Source organism: Lissotriton helveticus, chromosome 10 (assembly GCF_964261635.1).
Source record: "Lissotriton helveticus chromosome 10, aLisHel1.1, whole genome shotgun sequence".
NCBI lineage: Eukaryota > Metazoa > Chordata > Amphibia > Caudata > Salamandridae > Lissotriton > Lissotriton helveticus.
In genome coordinates, this window is record NC_136071.1 from 92,586,401 (window position 1) to 92,610,854 (window position 24,454).

The 24,454-nt window shown below is 48.9% G+C and overlaps 1 protein-coding gene across 2 annotated transcripts in view; it reads left to right on the top strand.

Annotated features, from left to right (window-relative positions):
* LOC144785951 (hexosaminidase D-like) overlaps window positions 1-24,454 on the top strand; it is a 279,553-nt gene that overhangs the window by 252,611 nt on the left and 2,488 nt on the right. The window lies entirely within an intron of this gene.

Sequence of the window (24,454 nt, forward strand, 5' to 3'; positions counted from 1 at the left end):
GTCCTCAAACATGCTGCGGACATCTTTAAAGAACCTACCAGGGCGAGAGTGGTCAATCCACGTATCGAAAAGAAGTACAGACCGGCACCTGCAGACCCTGCATACATTCGGGGACAGTTGCCGCTTGACTCCCTGGTGGTCGCAAATGCCCGCAAAAGGGCCAACTCCCAAACAACGGGTGAAGCTCCTCCCCCGGATAAGGAGTCCAAAGTGCTAGAGGCAGGAGGCAAAAGAGTAGCTGCACAGGCTGCCAATTTTTGGCGTATTGCAAATACACAGGCACTCTTGGCACGTTACGATAGGGCGCATTACGACACCCTAGAGCAAGTTTTACAACACCTACCTCCGCAGTTTCAAGAGGCTACCAAACTGCTTATAGAGGAGGGAAAACTGATCTCCAACGCAGCCATAAAGTGTGCACTTGATGCCGCGGACACGGCCGCTAGGGCCATTAACACTAGCGTCATGCTGAGACGACAGGCGTGGCTCCGCATATCGGGGTTTAAACCTGACATTCAGACAACCATACTTAATCAGCCAGTCAATCCTGATAGACTGTTTGGTCCAGATGTTGACACCACCCTAGAAAAAATAAAGAAAGACACCGAAACTGCTAAGTCTATGGGGGCCCTACAATCACAACAGTTTCGTGGCAACAATTTTCGTCGCTCAGGTGCACGTGGAGTCACCAGAGGACAGATGGGTCAACAATCACAATTCTCTAGAGGTGGAGCACAATCCTCGTACCCCAAACAGAACAAGGGGGGTTACCGGGGAAACAGCACCAAAGGACGTGGCAGAGGAAACAACAACTCCCGCTCCTCTACCCCAAGCAAACAGCGACTCTCTGTCACTGCCCCCCGACCACTTAACACCTGTCGGGGGGAGGCTACAGCAGTTCCTGCCCGTCTGGAGAAACATCACCACAGACAGGTGGGTGCGACAACTTGTCCAGTACGGTTATTGTCTAGAGTTAAAGTCCACTCCACCCAACATTCCACCAAGGCAACGGCCTATGTCCGCAGAGCATTTGCACTTATTGCAGCAGGAAGTAGTGGTGATGCTGCAAAAAGGCGCTATCGAGCTCGTGCCGGTGGAGGAGGAGGGCACAGGGGTATATTCCCTGTACTTCCTTATTCCAAAGAAGGACGGATCTCTCAGACCCATTCTGGATCTGCGTCCCCTCAACCTGTATATACTGTCAGAACATTTCCATATGCTTACACTACAACAGATTCTTCCCTTGTTAAACCAAGGGGACTTCTTAGCAACCTTAGACCTCAAGGATGCTTATTTCCACATTCCACTACACCCGTCCCACAGGAAATACCTCAGATTCACTATCCAAGGCAAACATTATCAGTTCAAGGTCCTACCCTTCGGAGTGACCACAGCCCCAAGAGTATTTACCAAGTGTCTGGCGACAGTGGCGGCGCACCTCAGGAGGCAGAACATCCATGTCTACCCCTACCTAGACGACTGGCTCGTTCAAGCCAAGTCGGAACAACAGTGCGCCGCGGACATGTCGACTACCATTCACCTCCTTCACGATCTGGGCTTCTCGTTGAACTACCCAAAGTCGCATCTTCAGCCGGCACATGTCCGACAGTTTCTGGGTGCGACGATCAATACCCTGACGGCCATGGCTCACCCAAACCAGGTCAGGATAGACAGCATGCAGTCTCTAATCCAAAAGTTCAAACCACAACACTCACTTCCAGCGAGAGTGTTCATGCAGTTGATAGGCATGATGGCCTCCTGCATCTTCATAGTCCCTCACGCACGGTTACATATGCGCCCGCTCCAGGAGTGCTTAGCAAATCAGTGGACACAGGCTCAAGAGCAATTAACAGACCTAGTGTTGGTTACCAGTCGGGCATACGACTCTCTGCATTGGTGGACTCCACACAACCTTTGCAAGGGCCGACTGTTCCAGGAGCCAGTGCCACAGATTATCCTGACGACGGACGCATCTCTCCAGGGATGGGGAGCTCATTTGCTCACGTACACCGTGCAGGGACTATGGACGACGCAGCAACAGAAGATGCACATCAACTATCTGGAACTGATGGCAATCTTCATGGCGCTCAAGTCCTTCATTGTACATCTGTGCAACAAGGTAGTGTTAGTCCGGACGGACAACATGACCGCGATGTACTACATTCAAAAACAGGGGGGCACCCACTCGCCACAGCTGTCTCATCTGGCTCAGGGCATGTGGTGGTGGGCCATTCAGAGGAACATCTTCCTCATGGCAGAACACCTCCCGGGCAAGGACAATCAGATGGCGGATCTGCTCAGCAGATACAGCCATCAAATGCACGAGTGCGAGTTACATCTGTCAGTACTCCTCCCGTACTTCCAGCGGTGGGGTCATCCGGAGATAGACCTGTTTGCAACAAAAGAAAACGCAAAATGCCAACACTTTGCCGCCAGGTTCCCTCACCCACAGTCGCAGGGGAATGCGATATGGATGAACTGGTCAGGCAAATTTGCGTACGCTTTTCCGCCAGCCCCTCTGATACCGCTGGTGGCAAGAAAGCTAAGGCAGCACGCGATGACTCTCATCCTGGTTGCTCCAACGTGGGCGCGCCAAGCATGGTACACCACGTTCCTCGAACTCTCAGTGGTGCCGCATCAAAGACTGCGCCTCACGCCCAGACTCTTGACGCAGAACCATGGAGAAATTCAGCATCCAGATCCGCGACAGCTCAACCTGGCGATCTGGCTCCTGAAGTCCTAGAGTTTGGATACCTTAACCTGCCTCCAGAATGCATGAACATCATCAAGGAGGCAAGGAAGCCAACTACCAGAGCATGCTATGCTGCAAAATGGAAGCGTTTTGTCATTTACTGTACAGCCAATGTGTAGGAGAGTAGGGTCTGCAATCCTATGATCACCCAGATTTTTGCTTTTTGCTGCACTGGTTTACGACTTTCCCTGGCTGTGGGCCTGCTAATCAGACCCACAGCCTAGCTGTTCTCTCTATCCAAATTGTACTCAGGTACTGAATTGGCACTGGGCCCTCTCCAAGTCCCTGTACCCAGGGCTGAGGTGCACCCAGAAGTCTCCCAGGGGCTGAAGCATGTATTATGCCACCCCTGGATTGACTAACTAAAACTGACACAACTGGCTGCACGACAGCTGGGGCAAGGTGGTGTACTCACCCTTTGCTTTAGATATAGTATACCTATATCTAACCCTAAAAATGGACACACAGATCTCCTATCAGTCACTCCTATAGCAGGCCTTAACAATCCTGAAGGCAGAGTGCTTGGAATCGTGTGAGATGGTGCTCTAGCATGAGCTGAGCCTGTCTGCGGCTTTCGGGATCCATCCCTTAGCCGTTTCCATGATATCGCATACCATATACTCTTAAGTGCATTATAATCCTCGCGGTTATGTGCCAACTCTGGTATCGCTTTATCAAAACATGTCGAGTAAGGTGTCATACGAATTGGAATACTAACCCCTCGCCAATTCTGGCGACGGGGTTAGCATTCCACCCTTCTAGAGGGACACGACATGCCTGTAACCTATAACCCGGTTAAAAGTCAGACAGAGCCTTAGCATCCACAAAATGGATGCTGCCACCGAGACACAAGTCTGCCCTCCTGCTGCTGGGAGTCCTCCCAGAGCAGGAGATAAGGACAAAGGGTTTCCTGCCAGGGGCGGTGCCAGCACCGTCCCAGACAGGGTTTTGTGTATTGTAGGTAGGCAGGGCTTTAGAGGAAGGTGACTGCACGTGGCACCCCGGTGCTCACTGTGCATAGGCTGGCTGGAACCAGTTCCAGGGTCACTCCAGACCCTGTGCTGGGGAAAAGCCCGCCAAGGAAGTGGGTGTAACCACCCCCCTCCTGGTCCCACCCGTAGGGCAGGACCTAGTCGCGTGCCAGCCCCCTTTTACAGGATAAAGGTAGAGACTGGCCCCCTTCCAAATCAGATCATCTTTGAATCCTGAAACTACTTTCCACGAAAGGAACTCAAGACTTCTTCCTAAGATTTCTCCCTTGTGACTAAGGAGTAGTCACCCTGCATCCGCAGGCACCATCTAAGAACACTGCGGTCTGCTGCAAGTCTCTCCTCCGGATCAAGACTGCCCAGCTCGACGAGAACCGGCTTCCCTGGCACCTCTGACCTCTACCTGCATCATCAGTCACGCTGAGATTCGTGGGTGTGACGAGACCTCGAGGGACCGGCCATCTTCAAGACTGCACGACTTCTTTCCAGCAAGCCCGCCGAGTAATCTACTGGTGAGTGCTTTGGGGTCCGAGAAGCCCCGACTCTGAGCAGCTCCAGCTCCGAAGTGCAGCCCCCCAGCATCTCCACGATCTGCGTGGGGCCCTTCTGCTTTCCGCTGCTCACCGCGTTGTTTGGCTACTAGCCCGTTGGCTTGTGGCCTTCCTGACGACGCCCGACGACATTTCTGCTGCTGGTCTGGTTGCTCCAGACTGGCCCTTGCTCCCTTCCAGAAGAGGAGCACCCCGGACCCTCCTGGTCCACTCAAGACGCCATTTTGAGTCCACCGCGTGGGCTTGAATTAGCCAAGGCTTGTTGCCCACTCCTGGGTAACTCCGACGCCGACGACTTCATCCTTCGTGGGACAGCTCGCACCTCCATCCTGGTCGCCGACAACGCCTCCTGGTCCGAGAGACTGCAGAGCCCAGCAGCGCCCACTCACCTGACTGCGGTGACTTCGGCCGGTGCCATCCTGGTGCCCACTTAATCACTGGCTAGTGATTCAAGAACTTGGTCCCCTCTGCTTTCAGGTTTTCTTCTTCCTTGATCCAGGCTTGGATCCATCGAACTTTTCTTCACTGGTCGCCTGCCAGCAACTTCTTCCTTCCAGGCTCCTGGTCCGGCAACGAGATCCCCGACGTCTTTTCAGACCTATGCAGCTGCAGCCCCTGGGCTAGGTAACTTCGGCACTCCGGTGTCCCAGCATAGCCTCACTATCCAAGGGTCAGGATCCACTGTCGTTTTCTCCCTACCAGGTCGGGTTCGCCCGTGAACACTAACTTTGTGAATTCTAGCTTCCATAGACTTTGTCCCGCATCCCGCGTGAGAGTGCACACTCTGCACCCGAGTCCCCTGGGCCTCCTAGTAGTAATCTAACGATTCCCTAGTCCAGTCCTAGCGATTCCAAAGCCTATTAGAACTGTTACTTACCTGCTAGTAATTCGCATTCCACTTTTAGCGTATATGGTTTGTCGTGCCCCTCGGGCATTTGTGTAACGTGCTAACTTAAAAGTATTTTCGTAAGAGTTTTGTTGTGTGCTTAGCTCCCTGTCTCATAAAGAGCCCGGGTAGTCTTGTTATAAATAAATACACTGTTTATTTTCATAACAACTTGTGTGGTGTCCTTTCACTGGGTGTTCAAGGGGTAATGTGATGGTAAAACAGCTGGCTTAACACGCCCTCTAGAGTCTTAGCCTTAGACTGCTCGTATCCACGCTACTAGGATAGCTGGTCTATAAGGTTGACTTACAACCAATCATCAATAAGGGTTGTTTGGACTGATATATAGTGATCACTAGAATAGTGAGCACTGCACATCAGGCCAACTTCTCACATTAACCTCTCCCTTTTGCTCAATGATGGTGTGGGGCCCAGACCATTTGTCTTTCAGAGCTGCTGGGGCCACTGGCTCCAGCACCCACACCTTCTGTCCTGGCTGGTACACAGTCAGTACAGCCTTTTGGTCATGCCAAGCTTTTTGAAGTTCCTGGCTGGCCTCAAGGTTTTTAGATGCCTTTTCCATATACTCAGCCATCCTGGAGCGGAGACCAAGTACATAGTCCACTATGTTGGTTGCAGGCTTTTTGAGAGGTCTCTCCCATCCTTCCTTCACCAAACACAGGGGTCCCCTTACAGGATGCCCATACAGAAGCTCAAAAGGGCTGTAGCCAACCCCCTTCTGTGGGACCTCTCTGTAAGCAAACAAGAGGCAGGGGATCAGGACATCCCATCTTCTCCTAAGAGGTTCAGGTAGTCCATGAATCATCCCTTTCAGGGTCCTGTTGAATCTCTCAACAAGCCCATTGCATTGTGGATGATAGGGTGTGGTGAACTTGTAGTTCACACCACACTCTTTCCACATGGCAGTCAGATATCCTGACATGAAGTTTGTACCTCTGTCAGAAACGACCTCCTTAGGGAAACCCACTCTGGAGAACACTCCAACTAGGGCTCTTGCCACTACAGGGGCTGTAGTGGTCCTAAGGGGAATAGCCTCAGGATACCTGGTGGCATGGTCCACCACCACCAGTATAAACTTGTGTCCTGATGCTGTCTGGGGTTCCATTGGACCAACAATGTCAATCCCCACTCTTTCAAAGGGAACCCCCACCACAGGTAGTGGTATGAGGGGGGCCTTTGTTGTGCCACCTGACTTACCACTGGCTTGGCAAGTGACACATGAGCGACAAAACTCCTTGGTATTCTCATTCATATGGGGCCAGTGAAAGTGTGAGACAAGCCTGTCCCAAGTCTTTGTCTGACCTAAATGACCTGCAAGGGGAATCTCATGGGCCAAGGTGAGAAGGAAACCTCTCAGAGACAAGGGGATGACCAGCCTCCTGGTTGCACCAGGCTTGGGGTCTCTTGACTCAGAGTACAGGAGTCCATCTTCCCAGTATACCCTGTGGGCACCTGTGGCATTCCCTGCAGCCTCAGCAGCAGCCTGCTGTCTGAGGGGTTCAAGGGAAGGGCAGCTCAACTGTTCCTTCCCCAGGTCTGCTCTGGAGGGTCCCCCTGAGCCCAGAAACTCAACTTGATCAAGTTCAAGCTCTTTAGGCTCAGTTTCCCTCAGCTCTTCTAGATCAGCCTCCTCAGAGACTTGATCCTCAACCTGGGGCAAGGGGGAAGGCAAAGCCTTACCCTTACTGCTCTTCTTCTTGGAAGGTGTCTGGTCCATAATTTCAGGATCCAGCACCTGTTCAGTGGGGCATCTTCTGGCCTGTGACCTAGTCACAGCAAGCACATGTGCTGGCAAGCCTAACATCTCCATGTGAGTCCTCTGCTCCACTTCTGACCATTGTGATGACTCCAAATCATTGCCCAACAAACAATCAACTGGGAGGTCTGAACTGACTACAACTTTCTTTTGTCCCTTCACTCCACCCCAGGAGAAAGCTACAATTGCCACACTATGACTAGTAGTGACATTGCTGGCATTGGTCACCAGGAAATCAGTACCTGGCATGATCTGTCCAGGGTCCACAAAGTTAGGTGTCACCATGGTGACACTGGAACAAGTGTCCCTATAGGCCTGAGCCATTTTGCCATTAATCAAAGGTGTCTGCCTGTATTTGCCCAAAGTATTGGGACTTATTTCAGGGGACATATCCATATCCCCTGTACAGACAAGGACAGCCTGAGTGAGTGTGCCAACTAAGTTGTCAGACCCCTCAGTACCCAAGGTTAACCCAACTAATGCCTTGGGAGTGACACTACCACTACTGACTGTACTAGGGGGTGCAGTTGCTTTAGGAGCTGTAGTGGCAGGAGTTTGTCCTCCTCCTCTTTTGGTGCACTCACTAAACCAGTGAGATTTACTTTTGCAGTACTGGCACCACCTTTTTGACTGGCCTTCTTGAGTCTTCTTCTTCTGGGAAGCCTGACCCCCACCCTCTTTGGTTTGTTGGGGACCTGGTGAAGACTTCTGGTCATTTTGCTCATTCTTAACATTACCCTTCTGGTCTGCTTTCTTCTGACCACCCTGGTTCTGGTTCTGGTTCTGCTTGATCCTTGTCCTGACCCATTTGTCTGCCTTCTTTCCCAATTCTTGGGGAGAGGTCAGATCTGAATCAACAAGGTGCTGGTGCAGCAACTGGTTCTGACAATTGTTCAAAATTTGTTCTCTCATCATTAGATTATACAATCCTGTGTAATCTGTAACCTTGCTACCCAGCAACCAGCCCTCCAAAGCCTTAGTGGCACAATCCACAAAATCAGACCAGTCCTGAGACTGAGTTTTCTGGGTGTCTCTGAACAGCAACCTGTACTGCTCAGTGGTTAAACCAAACCCATCAACCAGTGTATTCTTCAGGACCTGGTAATTGTTAGCATCCTCCACTCTTGTAGTGAGGAGCTTATCTCTACCTTTACCATCAAAGGAGAGCCACAGTATAGCTGCCCACTGACTCTGGGGAATGCCCTGCACAGTGCAGGCCCTCTCCAGAGCAGCCATCCATTTCTGGATGTCATCCCCTTGCTTAAAGGGGGGCACTATTTTAGTCAGGTGTTTAGTATCTAAACCCTTCTCTCTATCTCTTGGGAGATTGCTGCCACCAGTGGGAGCTAGCCCACTCATCTGCTGCTCTCTTGCCAGGGCAAGCTTCTCTTTGGCCAGGGCAATTTCTTCCCTTTCAATCCTCAGTTCAGCTTGTCTCATCCTAGCTTCATGCTCTTTTCTCTGAGGGGAAGTAAATCTCCTCTGTGGAGGATTCCTTCTCCCCTGAGAAGAGGCATTAGAGTGCAGAGATCTATTGGAGTCCCTAGAAAGAGATCTATCTCTCCTAACTCCAAGGTTAGGCCCACTTCGGGTTAGTACTGGGGGGCCCCCAGATCCTAGCCCAAGTAAGTCTAAGTTGGTCCTAGTTAGCCTTCTGACTACCTCAAGACCCTTGTCTACCTCATCCCCAGAGAGTACCTCCTGATCCTCCTCCTCAACTGCTGAATCAGTGTTGTGGAGATCTGGATCCCCAGAGGTTCCCTCTAAGGCTGGCATGTTCTCATGTAACTGAGAAAGCTTTCTGGCATCATATGTCTCTAAGAGACCTATCAGAAAGGAAGTGGTGGGGTTAGACCCCTGCTTCAGTTTTCTGGAGACACAGATCTGTCTCATCTCATGAAAGCTGAGAGCTGCATATCTTGAAGTGACCTGTGGAGGGTCAACACTGACCAGGGGAGTCTCAGTAGAGTCCTCCTGAGTCGACATGCTTTTCTAGTGAGGTGTAAGTGGTGCACTTACCTACACTATATGTTTGCCTACTGATCCCTTGCTAGAGTTGTAGCTTAGGGTGTGCTAGGCCCTAGGAGCTACAACAGCTGGTTCAGTAGAACTCAGAGTATTCTAAGCTAAGTTATATGTACCTTTAGTACTTATGTGATCTTTCACAAGATATTCTTAGGGCATGTGTGGTAAAACAACAGCAAGCTCAAATCCCAACCGCTGCTCACCAATGTGAGAAGTTGGCCTGATGTGCAGTGCTCACTATTCTAGTGATCACTATATATCAGTCCAAACAACCCTTATTGATGATTGGTTGTAAGTCAACCTTATAGACCAGCTATCCTAGTAGCGTGGATACGAGCAGTCTAAGGCTAAGACTCTAGAGGGCGTGTTAAGCCAGCTGTTTTACCATCACATTACCCCTTGAACACCCAGTGAAAGGACACCACACAAGTTGTTATGAAAATAAACAGTGTATTTATTTATAACAAGACTACCCGGGCTCTTTATGAGACAGGGAGCTAAGCACACAACAAAACTCTTACGAAAATACTTTTAAGTTAGCACGTTACACAAATGCCCGAGGGGCACGACAAACCATATACGCTAAAAGTGGAATGCGAATTACTAGCAGGTAAGTAACAGTTCTAATAGGCTTTGGAATCGCTAGGACTGGACTAGGGAATCGTTAGATTACTACTAGGAGGCCCAGGGGACTCGGGTGCAGAGTGTGCACTCTCACGCGGGATGCGGGACAAAGTCTATGGAAGCTAGAATTCACAAAGTTAGTGTTCACGGGCGAACCCGACCTGGTAGGGAGAAAACGACAGTGGATCCTGACCCTTGGATAGTGAGGCTATGCTGGGACACCGGAGTGCCGAAGTTACCTAGCCCAGGGGCTGCAGCTGCATAGGTCTGAAAAGACGTCGGGGATCTCGTTGCCGGACCAGGAGCCTGGAAGGAAGAAGTTGCTGGCAGGCGACCAGTGAAGAAAAGTTCGATGGATCCAAGCCTGGATCAAGGAAGAAGAAAACCTGAAAGCAGAGGGGACCAAGTTCTTGAATCACTAGCCAGTGATTAAGTGGGCACCAGGATGGCACCGGCCGAAGTCACCGCAGTCAGGTGAGTGGGCGCTGCTGGGCTCTGCAGTCTCTCGGACCAGGAGGCGTTGTCGGCGACCAGGATGGAGGTGCGAGCTGTCCCACGAAGGATGAAGTCGTCGGCGTCGGAGTTACCCAGGAGTGGGCAACAAGCCTTGGCTAATTCAAGCCCACGCGGTGGACTCAAAATGGCGTCTTGAGTGGACCAGGAGGGTCCGGGGTGCTCCTCTTCTGGAAGGGAGCAAGGGCCAGTCTGGAGCAACCAGACCAGCAGCAGAAATGTCGTCGGGCGTCGTCAGGAAGGCCACAAGCCAACGGGCTAGTAGCCAAACAACGCGGTGAGCAGCGGAAAGCAGAAGGGCCCCACGCAGATCGTGGAGATGCTGGGGGGCTGCACTTCGGAGCTGGAGCTGCTCAGAGTCGGGGCTTCTCGGACCCCAAAGCACTCACCAGTAGATTACTCGGCGGGCTTGCTGGAAAGAAGTCGTGCAGTCTTGAAGATGGCCGGTCCCTCGAGGTCTCGTCACACCCACGAATCTCAGCGTGACTGATGATGCAGGTAGAGGTCAGAGGTGCCAGGGAAGCCGGTTCTCGTCGAGCTGGGCAGTCTTGATCCGGAGGAGAGACTTGCAGCAGACCGCAGTGTTCTTAGATGGTGCCTGCGGATGCAGGGTGACTACTCCTTAGTCACAAGGGAGAAATCTTAGGAAGAAGTCTTGAGTTCCTTTCGTGGAAAGTAGTTTCAGGATTCAAAGATGATCTGATTTGGAAGGGGGCCAGTCTCTACCTTTATCCTGTAAAAGGGGGCTGGCACGCGACTAGGTCCTGCCCTAGGGGTGGGACCAGGAGGGGGGTGGTTACACCCACTTCCTTGGCGGGCTTTTCCCCAGCACAGGGTCTGGAGTGACCCTGGAACTGGTTCCAGCCAGCCTATGCACAGTGAGCACCGGGGTGCCACGTGCAGTCACCTTCCTCTAAAGCCCTGCCTACCTACAATACACAAAACCCTGTCTGGGACGGTGCTGGCACCGCCCCTGGCAGGAAACCCTTTGTCCTTATCTCCTGCTCTGGGAGGACTCCCAGCAGCAGGAGGGCAGACTTGTGTCTCGGTGGCAGCATCCATTTTGTGGATGCTAAGGCTCTGTCTGACTTTTAACCGGGTTATAGGTTACAGGCATGTCGTGTCCCTCTAGAAGGGTGGAATGCTAACCCCGTCGCCAGAATTGGCGAGGGGTTAGTATTCCAATTCGTATGACACCTTACTCGACATGTTTTGATAAAGCGATACCAGAGTTGGCACATAACCGCGAGGATTATAATGCACTTAAGAGTATATGGTATGCGATATCATGGAAACGGCTAAGGGATGGATCCCGAAAGCCGCAGACAGGCTCAGCTCATGCTAGAGCACCATCTCACACGATTCCAAGCACTCTGCCTTCAGGATTGTTAAGGCCTGCTATAGGAGTGACTGATAGGAGATCTGTGTGTCCATTTTTAGGGTTAGATATAGGTATACTATATCTAAAGCAAAGGGTGAGTACACCACCTTGCCCCAGCTGTCGTGCAGCCAGTTGTGTCAGTTTTAGTTAGTCAATCCAGGGGTGGCATAATACATGCTTCAGCCCCTGGGAGACTTCTGGGTGCACCTCAGCCCTGGGTACAGGGACTTGGAGAGGGCCCAGTGCCAATTCAGTACCTGAGTACAATTTGGATAGAGAGAACAGCTAGGCTGTGGGTCTGATTAGCAGGCCCACAGCCAGGGAAAGTCGTAAACCAGTGCAGCAAAAAGCAAAAATCTGGGTGATCATAGGATTGCAGACCCTACTCTCCTACACAATGACATCAACCCGCTAGATGCATCTATCCCTAACATCATTTGCTATCTGCTTCATCTTTACAAGTGCAATCTAGCGTTCACTTCTATTCGGATACATTTATCCGCCATCGCAGCTTATCTTCAAAATAGGCAGCATCTCTCTGTTTTCAGGGTGCCTGCTATTAAAGCTTTCCTTGAAGGCCTGAAACGAGTCATTCCCCCAAGAACACCGCCAGCTCCGGTGTGGAACCTCAATGTGGTCCTCACCAGACTGATGGGACCACCATTTGAGCCACTGCACTCGTGTGAACTCCAGTTCCTAACATGGAAAGTGGCTTTCCTAATTGCTATTACGTCACTGAGGCGTGTTAGTGAGCTACAAGCGCTCACAATCCAAGAGCCATTCATTCAGATTCATCCAAATAGGGTAGTGCTACGTACTAACCCCAAATTCCTTCCAAAGGTGGTGTCACAGTTTCATCTCAACCAGACTATTGACTTGCCGGCATTCTTCCGAAACCCACAAACGGTAGCGGAAAGAATGCTCCATACGTTAGACGTACGGAGGGCGTTAATGTACTACATAGACAGAACACAACACTTTAGGAAGACAAAACAACTTTTTGTTGCCTTCTCACCACAACACAAAGGCAACCCTATTTCCAAAGCAGGAATAGCCAGGTGGATTGTTAAGTGCATCCAAATCTGTTATCACAAGGCCAAGCGCACGTTAACGATACCCCCAAGGGCGCACTCCACACGCAAATTGGGGGCATCCATGGCTTTCCTAGGGAACATTCCTTTAGAGGACATTTGCAGAGCAGCCACGTGGGTTACACCACATACCTTTACAAAACACTACTGTGTTGATGTGCATTCCAAGCAGCAAGCTGCTGTGGGACAGGCTGTTCTCGAGACACTTTTTCAGGTTTCTGCAGCTGGCACGGGCAACCGCCGCTAATGGAGGGACTGCTATGTATTCTATGCTAAGATATGAATTTAGCAGCCCACATGCCTCGAACTGAATATGCTACTTACCAGTATGCATCTGTTCTTGGCATGTAGGGCTGCTAACATTCATATCGCCCACCCTCCTCCCCGGTGCCTGTCGCAGCTGCAGATCTACTATTGTATTCAATCATTAGCATGGACATCCTTTACACTTTTCACTCCATCTTCTGCCACAATGGCGAAAAACTATCTGGGGATGGAGCCGATGCCCATGCGCACTGTAGTCCAGGGGAGGAGCCACCTATCTCAGGATACTTCGAAGACTCTTCCAGGACAACAATGTGCGATAATCCGGACCCAACACTAGGCGGCGATCTAATGCTAAGATATGAATGTTAGCAGCCCTACATGCCAAGAACAGATGCATACTGGTAAGTAGCATATTCATTTAATAGGACTGCCAAGGAAGCGAAGGGTACTAATTTGAATCTCTTCTTGGACGACGATCTATATTCTGCTTGGTGGAGCTAGCACATAGAGTGCTGTCTGGTAAATGATGCTGTGAATTGCTGATTCTCCCCCTGTCTGTAACTTCTTGTCTTGAAATGTCTTTGGGACACCTAAGCGGCGCCATCAAGTATGTTCTTACCTTTGGCGCAGACATATACATGTGGCCTATCTTCAGGAAGCACACATGACAGCACTGGAGTTGCAGCGCTTGCAGTGACGCTGGAGGGGCCAGGTAGTGGGCACCATGGATTCAGCATATGCTAGGGGGGGGTATTAATATGGATGGCACCCGCAGTTCCCCTTTTGATGGTTTGCCAAGGAGTGGACCCGGTAGGGTGATGTGTGTTAATTGAGGACCAGCTGGAAGGTGCACCTCACTTTCTCCTTCCTACACTGCTACATGATCTTCAGGCTCTGAGACTATGTGGAGGTTCCCTTTAATTGTGTGCATGATATCCACGTAGACCGGTCCACGCATCCACTACAGGGTATGCAGGTTCACAGAGTTGCCTGTTCACTAGCAAATTTGCTGACCCATAGTAGTCTGCAGGATATTTGGTGCTATGTATACCCCCTTGAGCAAGAATACTTGCATTTTTCGCCACTCCATCAACTCCACACGAGAATTGACCTCCTCTTGCGTAATCCTGGGTTAACTCCCTTTATTCAGACGGTGGAACACTTGGGCAGGACACTGTCAGATCATTGTCTCCCATCTGGTCACCTTGCACAGGGGTAGCAGTCGGACTCCTATGCCTGCCCGTGCACTGCAGGACACTGTTCCGGGAGACAATAGGCACACAATTAATAGAATACTATGAGCTTGGCTTCAGATGGGATGTGGAATGGGATGCCTTTAATGTGGTTATGGGAGGCCTTGGTATAAATACTGATTATGGCATCCAATTGTTATTGCGTTGGGAGCTGACGACTATAGAGGCAATGATCTGAGCGTTTGAGACCCATTGGGGGGATGACCACACAGAGGAACTTGCCGGCCTCCAGATGGAGCATAGGGCCCTGACGGATAGTCTGAGTTGACTGAATACGCTGATTACACAACTCAACAAAATGCAGATGGTGACAATGAGCGGCAGGTCCTAGCGTAGTTACTGCGCGCGAAGATGGATGGCCTAAATTTATGGCCACCCGATCACCGACGGGCGACATACTCACATCAAAGTTGGCCATTAAGGAAGCCTTCTTCAATTACTGGCAGGCCCTCTATCAGGAGGATATCAGGTTAACGAACCTGGGCTCTTGGCACATTTGGAAGCCCTGCCTTTCCCCTGCCTGGATCCTTTACAGAGCCAGAAATGTCTGGTGGTGAAGATGCCCCCTTGGTGATTGGGGAAGTTAGCCTGACCATGGACCAAATGGCGTGCAACAAAACCCTGTGGATAGACTGTGTTCTCGTGGAGTTGTATATGACGTATAGAGCCACACTCACCCCATGGCAATTGACTTTGTTCCATGCAGCCAAGACAGATGGCACTCTTCCACCGTCAATGAGGGAGGCGCTCATAGTAGTGCTATCCAATCCCGGGAAGTACACGTTGGAGGTGCGCTCTTACAGCCACTAACATGGCTCAATACCGAATGTAAGGTTTTTGGAAAGATCATTGCTAATCGCCTGCTCTCTTACGTGTCTACTTTGGTTATCCAGTATTGGGGTATCTTTCATAGATTCACATGCCTGAATCATTCCCCGTCGTCGAGGCGGGAGTCCCACAGTAAAAATATATACAATAGCAGTGCCTAAAAATTTCTTGTAGTTGGCTGGAAAAGCCTAAAGGCCTAACTAGGCCCCAAAACTTAGCAGCCTATCTACATCATTATGTAAAAAGACCTGAAATAGTAGCCTCAGCCAATCAGCTGTCCTCACCCTCTAGAACCTTCCCAGCTCAGGCAGTTCTCCTCAGATTTTCACCGCACTTCGTGTGTAAGGGAGTCTCCCTGAGTGCCTACTCAGTTTTTTGTCTTTTTTCCTCAAAAATGTCTGAAAAGAAGGCTCTTTTCAAGGCTTGTGGAACCTGCTATAAGAAGAGGGTCCATGTGGATGACCAGCACTCTGACTGCATCTATTGTCTGCACCCCTCACATGTTGTGAAGGACTGTAGGATTTGCCGTACCTTCCCTCCAAAAACAATCAGGGATAGGGAGGCAAGGGTTCTTTTGTGGTTGAAATCATCTTACACTGATGATGAGGACAAGGCCTCTACCTCCAGCAAGAGAGCCAGATCCGGGGAAAGCTCTTCTCCTGAGAGGAAGAAAAAACTTAAACACTCTCAGATAGCCTCAGAACCCTCAAAGAGTGCATTGTCTCCTTCACGAACGACAACTGTGAGTACAGCCCAGGCTAAGACTGTTTCTCTGGTGTCTGTTCATACTACTACTTTGACTTCTACTTCTTCAACTACTTCTACGGTCACCACTTCGGCTACTACCTCACCTCTGATGTCTGTTAAAATTTTGTCATCGCCTGTGAAGCCTTCGATGACGAAAAACAAGTTGCCGACTGTCCCGTCGTCGACGTCTCCGTCTACAGAGGCCCCGTCAACTAAGACTTCTGGTCCGTCGACGACAATCCCGTCGACGAAGCCAACATCGTCGTAGACGAAGGTCTCGTCGACGAAGACATCAACGACGATCTCGTCGACGAAGGACTCGTCGACAAAGAAACCATCGACGGCCTCGTCGACGAAGGACTCGTCGACGAAGACACCATCGACGGCCTCGTCGACGAAGGACTCGTCGACCAAGAAACCATCGACGGCCTCGTTGACGAAGACGCCATCGACGACCTCGTCGACGAAAGGTTCGTCGACGAAGACACCATTGACGACCCCGTCGACGGCAAAATCATTGCCATCGACGACAGTTCCATCAACGGACAAGCCATCGACGGTTCCGTCGACGGAGAATCCAATAACAATGGCTTCATCGTCATCGGCTACTACGACAGCAGTGGCATCTGCTCATCTGTTGCCCAGTTCACCTCCGACGAGGGTCCAATATACGCATTTCCAAATGAAAACGTATCAGATGCGAGATTATTCTTACATTTCTCCACTCTTACCATCACACCTTTTGGAGACATATGTGGAGGAAGATTCAGATGAAGGTGAAGAGGATGAGGGTCCTTTTGGGATTGCCCGTCACCCTTCTCAATTAAATATCAAATATCAGGAGGACGATGAGGATGATGACCATGGTCATTATGCGCATGAAGATTTGTCGACGCCATATCAATCGCCCCATGCCAGACCTCCTCGATCTGAAGACACTAGTCATCTGCCATCTACTTTAATTCAGGATTTACAAGCTATGTTGGCAGACTATCGCCAGAAATTTCCTCCAACTCCAGTTGCACCTGCTGTACCGCCTACCCCAGTTGACGTGCCAAGGCATCCGTCACTGCGAGCATCATTGTCACCGAGACAGGATACTGGTCCTGCACCCCAAGATGACACAGATACCTCTTCTCATGATGAGGATGATGGCAGGGAAGAGGGCGAATTGCCGGATAATGCACCTATTGGTCCGTGGGAGGATTATGTCATTCCTTTGCATTCACCGCCTGCGCCCCGCCCGTCAGATTCTCCACCTGAGGATATTGGCGGATTTCATAATATTATGCAGCGTGCTGCTAGTAGATTTGAATTGACCGTCACAGTTGAGCTGTCTGACTGCTTTTTACATGACTTTAAAGAGGGATATCGCAGAGTTACCAGAGCTATCCCCATTATTGATTATATATGGAAGGAGGGCCTCAACATCATGAAAACGCCCGCATCCATTCCTGCAGTCCTTCCAAGAATAGAGAAAAAGTATCGAGCACCATCGGATACTCCATCTTGCTTAATAGGTCACCCTCGACCAGACTCTGTCATATCCCAGGCTGCACAGCAGAAGTCCAAGAATCCTTCTGCTCCCATTTCAACACCACCTGACAAGGAAGGCAGGAGACTGGATGCCATTGGGAAGAAGTGCTCTGCAAATGCAGCAGCCTCCATTAAAGCAGCTAATTCGTTGGCTATCCTGGCCCGTTATGATAGGCAGATGTGGTCCGATCTGTCTGAGTTCCTTGATTTGGTCCCTGAGGATCGTCAGCAAGAGGTGCGCAGGATCGTACTGGAGGGAGAAAGGGCAGCTTCGGAAATCATTGATTGCGCCCTTGATATTTCAAACACCAACTTCAGGCAATTGGCAGGAGCAGCAGTCCTCAGGCGTCAAGGTTGGCTCAGGGCTACCACCTTCAGACCTAAGGTCCAAAAAAAATCTTAGACATGGCGTACGATGGGGATTCCCTTTTTGGGAAACACATCGATGACGCTTTGCTGGCAATAAAGACAGATACGGACACAGCTAAATCCCTTGGTACCCTGCAATACAAGAGGGGATCCTTTAGAGGAGCAAGAGGCCGTGGTTACTCCTCCAGGGGAAACTATTCCAACCAACAAAATCGCCAATACCAATCTCAGTACAAACAACCGTACTATCAATCTTCTTACAGACAGCCTGCCTCTGGTTCTTTCTCTCGTCAAGGAGGGAAACGGCGCTCAAACAATCAAGGGCGTGATTCCAACAAGCGCCAATGAGCTTTGCCGGACGTCAGCCATTCATCCTCCCCTTCCCGTGGGCGCCAAAATTTCCGCCTTTTACCAACAATGCCGGACAATAACTTCGGATCAGTGGGTCCTGGATCTTGTCAGGAATGGACACACTCTGGAGTTTTTACAGAAGCCACCAACAGCGCCGCCCAGGGGTCCCCCTCCCCCTCGTCTTCACTTACTCTTCAAAGTGAATTGTCTCAACAAAGAGGACCTTATGGCTTCTCTGGATCTGCAAGACGCCTACTTCCACATCCCTATTCACCCTAAACACCGCAAATACCTAAGGTTTGCAGTGGCTGGCGTCCACTTTCAATTCAAAGTGCTTCCATTCGGCCTGAAATCAGCCCCCAGAATCTTCACCAAATGTTTAGCCCCGGTGGCAGCCATGCTGAGGTCACAGGGAATACAAGTTTTCCCATACCTCGACGACTGGCTGTTAAAAGGACCATCGAGAAACTCCACAATGGAAGCGGTCAGGAGTTCCCTCTCCCTCTTCTCAAATCTGGGACTGACCCTCAATTCGAACAATTCTCAGCTTCAACCTCGCCAGGAGTTGACCTTTCTGGGAGCGGTGTTGAACCCATGCCAGTGCAAGGCGTTCTTGACTCAGGAGCGGCAAAACAAACTGTTAAAGCTAGCAAAACAAATATTTGCAAGAAGGTCACTTTCAGTTTGGACATTTGCTTCCCTTCTAGGGATGTGCTCCTCTGCAATCAGCCTTATCCCTATGGCGAGACTCAGGAGGAATTACTTCGCCAGTGGAAGCAAGCCCTTCTTTGGTGGTCGAAGGCGCACAATTTGTCACCGGGCCTCACTTTTCTCCAAGACATTCCAGAGTTCACCCTAACTACGGACGCTTCCATGGAAGGTTGGGGAGGTCACCTTCAGGACCTTCAGATCCAGGGACGATGGTCTTGTCAGTACCGGCAGAAACACATCAACAGCCTAGAACTGAGGGCCATTTTTCTGTCCCTGCAAGCCTTCCTTCCAAGGATTGCGAATTTGTCCGTGCTGGTGCGTACGGACAATACCACCAGCATGTACTATATCAACAAACAGGGAGGAACAAAATCTCTCACCCTGTCGCTGGAGGCTCAGGAGATGTGGGAATGGGCCCTACGCCACGGCATATCCCTCAGAGCAGAACATGTGCAAGGCGTCCAGAACTCTCTAGCCGACCTCAGCAGAGCTTTCACGGGCTGTCACGAATGGGAACTCGAACAACATCAAATAGAGAGGATCTTTGAAACATGGGGAACACCAACGCTGGATTTGTTCGCCGCGCAGCAGAACAGCATATGCCTGTTTTATGCCAGCAGGTTTCCTCAACAGGGGTCAAGGGGAAATGCCCTTTTGATGAGATGGTCCGGAATAGTTGCGTACGCTTATCCTCCGATTCCGCTCATTCCGAAAGTACTGCAAAAGATGAAGAGGGAACATTGCACTCTCATCATCATTGCTCCCCGTTGGCCAAGGCAGTTTTGGTTTCAGGAGCTCCTTCTGCTTTCTCAGCAGCCTCCACTTCGTCTCAAACCGACAGTGTCAATGTTAACAAGAGAAGGAGGCCAGATCCAACATCCGGATCCTTAATCACTGCACTTGCACGCTTGGCTCCTGACTTCCTAGAGTTCAAGGATCTTAACATCTCCTCAGACTGCAGGGCGATCTTATCACAGGCCTGTGCGCAAAGTACCATCAAGACATATCGTTTTAAGTGGAAACGATTCTGCTCATGGTGTGGAGAAAATAATGTTCATCCACTTCAAGCTCCTCCTGAAGCCATCCTTCCATATCTGCTGTCTTTAGCCTGGGCTGGACTAGTTTTTTCGTCCATTAAGGTGCATCTGGCGGCAATATCCAGGTTCAGGAAGAGTTCTAACAAACCATCCTTATGTTCATCATCTTTGAACAAACAATTCCTTAAGGGGCTATTCTGAGCTTTTCCACCACTTCGTCCTCCTCCTCCTGAGTGGGATCTTAATATTGTTCTCTCTCAACTTCTGAAAAGGCCTTTTGAACCTATTCACAAGGCGGAGCTAAAGTTTCTAACTTGGAAAGTGGCTATCTTACTGGCTCTCACTTCAGCCCGTAGAGTCAGTGAGATACAGGCCTTCACTATTGCACAGCCTTTCTTACAATTCTCTAAAGACTTTGTGACGCTTAGAACCAACCCAAGATTCATTCCAAAAGTACCAACTCAATTCCACATCAATCAACCGGTCAAGCTCAAAACTTTTTTCCCGGATCCTAAAACTCCGGCGGAGAAGGTTTTACATTCTCTGGATGTGAAACGGTGCGTGAAGTTTTATCTTCAGAAAACAAAGGACATCCGCAAATCTAATCAACTTTTTGTTGCTTATGGTCGAGCCACCTGGGTCAAGCTGTAACGAAGGCAACTATAGCTAGATGGTTGTCTTCTACGATTATCTTCTGTCATGACAAAGCCGACAAACCTTTAACAAGAAAGGTCAAAGCGCATTCCACCAGAACAATGTCAGCGCCAATGGCCCTTTTCGCTGGAGTGACGCTGGAGAACATTTGCCGAGCTGCTACGTGGAAAAGTGTGCACACTTTTACCAAGCATTACTGTCTGCAGTCGGCAGTTCATGATGATACAGCAGTTGGAGAAGCGGTGCTGCAGCATTTTCTTGACTAAGGTTAGACTTTTTACAGTCTTTTATTCTTCATTTGACTGTTTTAAGCATATGTTTTCATTATGATGTTTTAGCATTTTCAAACGCTGTCCTATATATAATGTACTTATGAAGGGGTTGATTCATATGTTATGTTAACAAGTTTGTGCTCTATTACCTTCCTGTTTGTGTGGGGGTGTATATGGTTTATTTTGTCTCCCACCTTCCTCTAACGACAGACATGATGTCACTGCTTGCTACTCTGATTCAGGCATGTGAATCTATGAAAGATACCCCAATACTGGATAAGAAAACAAGTTACTTACCTGTAACTACGGTTATCCAGTATTGGTATCTTTCATAGATTCACATGCACCCACCCTCCCCCCCGGCACTGCAGTTCTGTTTTATGGATACTCATTCTCACTTGTGCTGGGAAAATCTGAGGAGAACTGCCTGAGTTGGGAAGGTTCTAGAGGGTGAGGACAGCTGATTGGCTCAGGCTACTATTTCAGGTCTTTTTACATAATGATATAGATAGGCTGCTAAGTTTTGGGGCCTAGTTAGGCCTTTAGGCTTTTCCAGCCTACTACAAGAAATTTTTAGGCACTGCTATTGTATATATTTTTACCATGGGACCCCCGCCTCGACGACGGGGAATGATTCAGGCATGTGAATCTATGAAAGATACCAATACTGGATAACCGTAGTTACAGGTAAGTAACTTGTTTTCTTCACCCAGACCAAAATGGCCTTATACCAGGGAGAAACAAGTTTCTTAATCATCGCTCGCTGTTGTCGCATTATGGAAGAACAAGGCTTGGCGACCATGGCTGGAGTGGCGCTCTCACTGCACATTGAGAAGGCCTTCGATTCTCTGGGCTTGTCCTATCTCCAGGGTGGGCCTGAGGCGCCTGGGATTAGGGTCAGAGTTGCTTCACTTGATAGACCACTTATATAAGGACCCAGTTACTTGAGTGCAAATGGGTAGGGACATCTCACCACCTTTTGAGGTACACAGGGGCACCCGGCAGATATGCCCGCTTTCCTATTTGCCATGGAGGCTCTGGCTGGCCTCTTTAGGCAGCTGGTCCACAATTGTGACATATATAGTAATGGCGAGTGGGAAATTATCTCACTTTACACGAATGGTGCATTGATATCCTTAGCAACCATGATCGGGACTTGCCAAGGGTGATGGAGACTCTGTATGCCGTTAGTGGAACCTCAGCACTTCGACTGAATTAGTCTAAGTACTGCTTACTTCCCTTATGGGATGTCCCTGAGGACAGATGCGGAGACCAGTGCCATTCCCGACTGCTGTGGCAGTTTGACTCCTTCCGCTACCTTAGAGTAAACATCAACTAGAAGGAACGTGACGTGGTAGAAGGCAATCTTGGAAGACCGTTAAAAGGAGCACACCGCTCGCTGACATTTTGGATAGCTCTTCCTTTTGCCCCAATGGGCAAGGAGTCTATAGCTAAGATGCTGGTACTGCCACGGCTACTATATCATTTTTCAACATTACCAATCACCGTACCCCAGCATTTTTTAGGATCTTAAACTCACTCCTCACAGCCTTAGTCTGGGCCTACTGAAAATGGAATAATGCAGAACAGAATTTTACTGGGCAGGTTACGGATTAGATGTAAAACACAGGGAGCTCCCCCCTTGTTCAGCTATATGAAACATTGGACCATACAGAAAATGACATTTAAATGGAACGTTTTGTTTCCGGTCTCCAAAGATGTGAGAGGATTGTCTGTCGATTTATTGCTATTGAGAATAGAAGCAAGATATATTGAGACGTTATACACATCAACTGAGGGTCTTAACGAACAAGATGAGCTGTCATCATCAATTACTATGTAATGTAGTATGCAAAGATAGGGACTTGAGAATTCTTTATTTACATAAAGACTCTTACATGTAAGGATGTATAGAAAACTTGTGCTTTGTAAATATTTGTTTTGATATTCTAAATGTGTATGTAATGATTTCAATATATACCTAAAAATGTTCATGATATCTTTTATTCACCCAAAAACCTTTTGGATATCTTTTGTTTACCATAAACTTTGATTTGACATGCTGTGAGTATAGCTATGTACTTCTTGGCAAGGTTCCAAATATAGGTCATGCGACCAGATATAATGAAAGATGCGAACGGGTGCTCACACAAGAGCTGCCACTGAAAACTTGACCCATATTTATTGTAGACTCCAGCAATATGAACATATGAATATGTTCTCACTACCTTTTTGGGACCATCGGGGTCAGCCCTTTTGATATTAAGACCAACTGCTGCAATCTGTGGGAACCCCCATAGACTTTGCTATTGTTCTTTTGTCCATCAGCCACGCTGTAGCAAGCCTGTGGCGACATACCTCCCCGTTGGATAGGTTTTGAGATATGGATCATTTGTACACGGATGATAGGGACCATTCAAAGATGGCGACTAGGCCGCCTCCACAGGACATTAACCCAATATGGCAGCGAGGTTGCTGCGCTGTGCGAGAAACAGGAAGTAATTTCTAACTTCCAGGGTCACCAGCACGTAGATTAGTTGAGATGAGATATGTTTGTAGCCTGTACAGACACTAATGATGAAGAGCATCTGGCGTGCTTCCAGTATCCATAACGCTGAAACTGATTGATTGTAACTTAGAATCTGGTTTCTCATCGGTCCACTGGACATCCATTATATGTAATTGTTAACCCCGTAGAGGTATTTTCTTAGTACCTGGAAATTTGGGCTCCTTGTAGTAAGAGTTTTGTGTTTCTTCCCATATGACAAAGCCACAAGCTTTGCTTAATAGTATCTCACCCCATGAGGACATCTGATGTAGTAAGCGGATTATATACACACGTATGAGAGAGGTCTGACTATAAGCAATTTGGTAACAAATTTAGGTAATGACTTTATGGCTTTCAACTCACTAGCTGCTGATATGCACTTTAAATGGAGATGGGATACATGCCCACATGTACTGCCACCTTGTTGGGGTTAGTTTTAGTGGGGTAGGCATGTTTTTCTCCTTTATCCCCTGGTGCAGCTTTAGTTTGTTGGTTCCTCTCATTCTTCTGGGAGCACTATATTTATGACAGAAGACGGAATAAGTGAGAATATGGGGAGAGGGGCCTTTCTACTTATATGGTTTCCAATGGCATCTCTTGTTTAACCTTTTGTTTATTCACTATGTGACACACCTTTGTACATGATATCTGGTGGCTAGGTCTGCGCTGTGTATTTATTTGACAGACACGGCTTGTATGTTTAGTGTCTACTGTTTAATAGAGACACGAAACACCATGCACCACTTTAATCTTCTATGTCAGTAGAAGCTTGTTTATATGTACAAATATTTGTAAGATGCTTATGATAATGATCCATACTGATTTGGGTTATTTATTTTATTATTCTTTTAAATGAGCGGGCCACACTCCCTCGTACTGGCCTGAAGATGCCGGCAATTGATTGCCCAAATGCATCAACTATTACTCGACGAGTCCACATCAAGGATAGAAAAGGAAGATTGATGCAAGGATTACCAGCCTAATAGTATTAGCTGTTCAGTATATTGAAATTAGGCAATGGGTGCAAAGTACAGAAAGTGGACTACCTTGTGACGAACCCAACTAGGAATGATGGTTTGGGCCGTCTACTTATTCTTACTTATATGAGGACAGTGTGTCTTTGATTTAAGGTTGTGTAATTTGATTTAATACAAGCAATCACACTAAAAATATTGATGTATAACAACATTCAAGGAAGAGTTTGGATGGATTAATGAGTTTGGTACATGTGATGATAAATTATGATATGATTCCAATATTAATTCAAGTATTATTAAAGATTAATATATGTA